Here is a 6,672-nt window from a genome sequence, read left to right on the forward strand (position 1 = left end):
ACATTTCTTAGGGAGGATTGTACATGTGGGTATTAAGTGAGGTGTTCTTCTAAACTGTTGTATTGTATTATTCTTGTTAACTTTTCCTGCTGAAAAGTAGACCCTGGTCTCAGTGAGGTCTTTTTAAATTATGAATAAATACAAATTCAATTTAAATAAATAAAAGTCTGACCCTTAAAAGCAATTTCTACCAAGCCCACTAAGTGAGTCTGTGGGGACAGGAAGCCCATATCCAAACCCATCTGAAAATCAATTAAATTCTACTCAAATTGTGTTAGTAGTGCATTCCCAGGAATGACTGAAAACAATGCCAGTACAAAGTTTCATGTGCATTCCCTTTAGAAATTCTCTGGTGAATAGAACCTGTTCTTGAATGTGTGCATCAGTGTGACACAGCAGTATCACAGGGCCGTTATAAACTGAATTTCCCGTCATTGAACTCACTCTCAACACATAGTGAACGTTCAATGACCACCAAAACAAACAGTAGGTGAAGAATATGCATCCTGGCTGAGAGAAAAAATGTGGGCGAGAGAGAGAGAGAGAGAGAGAGAGAGAGAGACAGAGAGAGAGAGAGGGAGAGAGACAGAGAGAGAGACAGAGAGAGAGAGAGGGAGAGAGACAGAGAGAGAGACAGAGAGAGAGAGAGGGAGAGAGACAGAGAGAGAGAGAGAGAGAGAGAGAGACACAGAGAGAGAGAGAGACAGAGAGAGACAGAGAGAGACAGAGAGAGAAAAGGGGGGGGGGGGGGGGTATTGAGTGAGGGAAAGTGAGAGAGAGTTGATTTTGAACGGTTTGAGGCATTTCCACTGGTAAGTTTCTAATGTTCTCTTCCTCACCGTGTTCCCAGTTCGTTATTTCATAGCTTTCATTCTTTCCTCTCAACCTCCTCCTCTCTTCACCTCCCACTAAATCATCCTCTCATCCAGCTCAGTTCTCACGCAGGACTCAGCCAAATTGGCCACCGGCCAAAACCAGCCAATACCAGTTAACACCAACAAGCCTATCTCTCCCGGCAGCAGATAGTCTTCTCACACTGGTGCTTCCAGCGGTCCAACACATCTCCCTGTCTCCAGTCCACCTCATCTTGCTTTTCCTCTTTGTCTCTGTGTCTCAAGCGAAAAATGTGCCTCCTCAGCACAAAAAGGTCTCTCATCTCATACGGAACAATACTGGATGTATCGATTTTTAAACGGCTACTTTGCAATCTTACAGTACAGTGACACATAGTTATCAGCGAGAGCTATGAGCCCTCATGTCCTGAAGTTATATGGTGATTTTTATTCGATACCACAACTTCCCTGGGCTTCAGAGACCCACATCTTATCAGGCAGTTGCCAGGCCTTCCAACTCACTGACTCAGCACAAGTCTGAGGGGTCCTCAGGCCTGCTCTAGCTCTCTGTCACTACGGCAACAGCCATTTCCCTTCCTGGCTATAGGAGGCGAACTGGTACCAGATGATGCAGTGACCCCCCCCCCCCCCCCACACACACACACACTCCCTCTCCCTCTACTCACTTCCTCCTCCTTCTAGGTTGCACCATTCAAACTTCTGATTCCCCCAACCCCCACCACACCACATTCACTCTAAGACCAGCCGCCCCATTCTTCCATTGCCCTGTTCAAACCTCCTAATCAGCCCCTCTATATCCCATCTCTTTCACTCTCATCAGTCCATCGCCCCTCCCCCCCCCCGCCGACCGCCCCCCCCCCCGCCCCATCCCTCACCCCTCCTACCCTTGTTCCCTCGTTCACCAGTCTCAACTTCCTGCCAGTGGCTTGGCCGAGGCGTTGTCCCCGGCGACGGTTGCTTAGACAGTGTTGCCGGGGAGAGAATAGAGCAGCTCATGCATACAGAGACCCCGCAGTCTCTCACACACACACAGCAGACACACAACACACACTTGTCTCAGCGCCAGTCAAAACACAGCTTCGCCGACCCATGGCATCACCCGGGCCGCTCCCAGGCCCAGTTGTTACTGGCTCTGGGGTTTCCGCTGACTTCCACAGACGGAATCATCAACACGGAAAGCGTGGTGGGCAAAGGAGTACATCCGCTCTGGCAGTGTGTGTGTGTGTGTGTGTGTGTGTGTGTGTGTGTGTGTGTGTGTGTATGTGTGTGTGTGTGTCTATCTGTCTGTGTGTGTGCATGCATGTGTGTGCACACACGTGTGTGTGTGTGCGTGCGTGCATGTGCGTACGCATGTGCGCACTTGTGTGTGTGTGTGTGTGTGCTCGGAAGAGTATCTGCACCCAGTGTTCTGGGCTGCGCTGGGGTATAAAGTTGTTCTAACCAATCAGTTCTTATGTTGGTATAAAGTTGTTCTAACCAACCTGGATGTTGCTGGGGATTCTCCTGCTCTCTCTCTCTCTGGCAGCAGATTCAGATGGGACAGTTTGTAGTGTGGGAATACAGTGATGCTGGGAGAACTAGAGGAAGCCTGCTTGCCTTGGGACCAAATGTTTGGATGTTCAGTCGCCCATCTGGGCTATTGTACTGAAGTTTCAGCATCAGTGTTGAGCTCAGCTAATCAATGAATCAATCTGTTTTATTTGTATGGCTCTATTCACATGCAGACACCCCAGGGAGGATCAGGGATCAATACAATTATCTAAGGGGATTCCCCAACAATACCCCCCCCCCCCCCAACACACACACACACACACACACACACACACACACACACACACACACACACACAAACACACACACACACACACACACACACAAACCCCATTTACAGTGGAACTAATCAAATTAGGCCTAAGTGACAGCAAGGACAACTTGAGGAGAGAATAATAGACAGACAGACAAGCAGACAAACAGACAGACAGACAGACAGACAGACAGACAGACAGACACACACACACACACACACACACACACACACACACACACACACACACACACACACACACATCCGCGGGGACACACACACACAAACTCTTTCTCTCTCTCTCTTTCTCTCTCTCTCTTTCTCTGTCCAAACACAGAGAATCACTCTCCTGATCCCAGTAGAGTCTGAGTCAGCAGTTACTGTATGGAGATATCTCTGACCAGGCATAACAACTACAACAGGACTCACAGACACAGGGCGGCACACAGAGATGAGGGGGTCATTATCACTGCTGGTATTGACGTAACAATCTATTTCTATGATCGATATGAAGATATGACCGACTGTCTGACAGTTGTGAAAGTATGACTGACCTGCACTTGAACCATCCTATTCTGAATGGTGGACTGACCTGAGCAGCTCGTGTTGACTGACATTTGAGGGCATGCCGCTGAATAATTTCTCTCTGTTGCTCTACCTCTCACACGTGTGCAAACGCACACACACACGCACACGCACACGCACACACATGCACACGCACAGACACACGCACACACACACACACACACACAGCTGCAATTTCATATCCTCAGAGAAAAGCTAAACATCCAGTTTAAAGTTTGGCTGGTGATGATGTGCTTTTAGTGAGTGCTATTAGAGTGCAGATTTCTTCGGTCCGTGCTAGCCCCTCTCCCCTCTCCTAAGGCTCGTTGTTAGGGCGGTGCCACACGGTAACAGCCGTTTAAACGGTGTGGGGAGGTTGCCAGACCCGCTGCAAGAAATACAAGCTGAATTCAAACTTAGCGACCCAGCACTAATTCTAGCAAACGAGCTCCACAGATTATTTCGTTCAAACTGATAAAACCCTGTTGGAACAACACCATTGTGATCAGGGACAGTGAGACTCCACTTTAGAGTCCAACAGGAAGGACTTCGGGGGAAATCATGTATCCTAAGTTCACTATCATTGCTGACTACAGCAAAAAGCGTATTCTGGGAGCTATTACAATATAGCTTGTTCAGTTTTTTCAAAAGTTAAAACATCTATCAAATATCATCAATCTTGGGGCTGGCCTATTATAAACACACTTTAACTCACTAACTGCCAAAGAATTCCGGAACACTCACCACAAGGTTGGCTGCAAAATGACACATCATAATGTATTTGTGAATAAAGTCTCCCCAGGCACTCTAGAATGTGGACAGTCTGGGTGAATTTATTCACCCACGGCACTAAATGAGTTAAACATAGAAGTATGTCTTTGTGTGTATGACCCCCTTAAGACTAGACGGTGGTGATGGGCTCATGTAGGTGACACCGTCAGTCTCAGAGGCTCTGTGATGCATTCATGTGTAGGATGAACCTATAAATGTGAATGGTTTCATCTGCCCTCCTGACAGTCTATATATAATGCTTCCTACGCCGTGAGGGACATGAGCCATCGCCTCACTTGAAGTGGTGAAGACATGGTAAAGACACCCTGGTGAAGACATCCTTGGACCCCCTGCAGTTTGCCTACCAGGCAGACATTGGTGTGGATGATGCCATCATCTATCTATTACACAGAGCTCAGGGGCAGCACTGTGAGGGTCATGTTCTTTGACTTCTCCAGTGCATTTAACACCATACAGCCCTTACTACTTGCGGATAAGCTTCTGAGGATGCAGGTGGACTCCCCCATTGTTTCCTGGATTACGAACTACCTGACCAACAGGCCACAGTTTGTACGGCTGCAGGGATGTGTGTCGGACTGGGTGGTGAGCAGCACTGGCGCCCCCCAGGGGACAGTTCTGGCTCCCTTCCTCTTCACCCTCTATACCTCGGACTTCAGGCACAACACAGATACTTGCCATCTGCAGAAGTTCTCGGACAATTCTGCTATTGTGGGATGTGTCAGTGGAGGCCAGGAGACTGAGTACAGAGGACTGGTGGACAGTATTGTTGAGTGGTGTGAGCAAAACCACCTGCTACTCAACATCAGCAAGACAAAGGAGATGGTGGTGGACTTTAGGACGACTAGGGTCCCCCTGTCTCCTGTTTCCATCAAGGGAGAGGAAGTGGAGGTGGTCCAGAGCTACAAGTACCCGGGGGTGCACCTGGACAATAAACTGGACTGGACTGGTAACACACATGTCCTGTACAAGAGGGGCCAGAGACGGCTTTATTTCCTGAGGAGGCTCGGGTCCTTTGCCTTAATTTCCCCTCGGGGATCAATAAAGTACCTGTCTATCTATCTATCTATCTATCTACTTGCAGAGGGGGGAATTGGATTTCTGTACCTGCACCTCAAGAGAGCGCGCACACACACCTTGGGCTTACCTGCTCCCTGGGGGTTAGAAAGAGCCACATCATAAGGGTAAGAGAGAGGGAGAGCTAGAGGGTGTGAGACAGGAGTAGGCAGACGTAGCTAAGGAGGGGGCGCATCGACATATCCATGTCATATCCATGTCATCCCTCCTCTCTCTCTCACCCATCATTCCTGTCAATCTCTCCAATCTCTACTATCTCTATCCCAATAAAAGCAGAAATGCCCTAAAACATATATGTAAAAAAAAAAAAATAGCTTAGGAGAAGTGAGTGATGTACTTGTGTGGGAAGGAAGACGAAACTCAGGGCTCATCAGCTATCGCATCTCAGCCCACAGACCCCCTGACAACCAGGAGGAGCATCAGCTATCGCATCTCAGCCCACAGACCCCCTGACAACCAGGAGGAGCATCAGCTATCGCATCTCAGCCCACAGACCCCCTGACAACCAGGAGGAGCATCAGCTATCGCATCTCAGCCCACAGACCCCCTGACAACCAGGAGAACTGCCTGCAGGAGCCTTTCCTCTTTTATCCAGCGCTCATTATTCCTTCCTTCTCGGGCTTCAAAAGGCAGCGCTCCTAACACTGACACTCTCTGCGGCAGGTATATTGAATTCCCCGGCCCTGTGTGTGAGAGAGAGCTAAGCAGAGGGAAGTATAATAGTAGCGGTAGAACTCCTCTTATGGTGTGTGTGTGTGTGTGTGTGTGTGTGTGTGTGTGAGTGTGTGTGAGTGTGCAGCGTAACTCATGTCTGCACCAAATGGTGATTGTACGACTGTACATCTGTGCGTGTGTATGTGTGTGTAATAGATATAAGTTTGGACACAAACTTGCCAAGAGTGTGCAACGCTGTCACTTTTTTGTTTACTACATAATTCCATATGTGTTCCTTCATAGTTTTGACATCTTCAATATTAATCTACAATGTAGAAAATAATAAAAGTAAAGAAAAACCATTGAATGAGAAGGTGTGTTCTGTATATATATTTTCTCTCTCTCTATATATATAATCTATATCTTAATGCACATTTGACAACACTTTCATCAGAACAATACAGTATATACAGACCTAACACATACAGATATTATTATATACATATAGACAGATTGTCATTATTCAACCAAATACACATTATATATATTTATGGAGATCTGTATGTGCTAGATCTGTTTATATTGTATGGCTCTGACAAAATTGTGCTCATGCTCATAACTGCACTCAAATGTGCACGGATTGTAGAGAAGGAAGTAAAGAGACACAAACTGACAACTGACGCCATTTTGATCAGAACGTTTAGTAAAAAAAAAGAAAGAAAAGAAAAGCGTGTTCCATTATTAGTTTCAAACACAGGAGAGAGAAGGAGAATTAAACACAGTGGACATTTCAAGACAACGAAAAGATTAGAAACACTTAAACAACAAAGAAATGTCTAACATCTACAGCTGCCATAACGAATCAGGTGCCATCAGTCATTTTCTTCTATTTCATAGGCGACATAACTGTACAAAACCACACAGTCTTTA

At 47.0% G+C, this 6,672-nt stretch overlaps 1 protein-coding gene across 1 annotated transcript in view; it reads right to left on the reverse strand.

The window, feature by feature from the left end:
* Window positions 1–6,468: 6,468 nt before the first annotated feature.
* The window catches only part of cenpf (centromere protein F), a gene marked incomplete at its 5' end in the record, with an annotated part of 15,230 nt that continues 15,026 nt past the window's right edge, over window positions 6,469–6,672 (reverse strand). Inside the window, one exon of the mRNA XM_083684800.1 lies at window positions 6,469–6,672. This exon is cut by the window's right edge and continues 452 nt beyond it.

This window comes from Argentina silus, assembly GCF_951799395.1.
Source record: "Argentina silus genome assembly, chromosome: 14".
Lineage (NCBI taxonomy): Eukaryota > Metazoa > Chordata > Actinopteri > Argentiniformes > Argentinidae > Argentina > Argentina silus.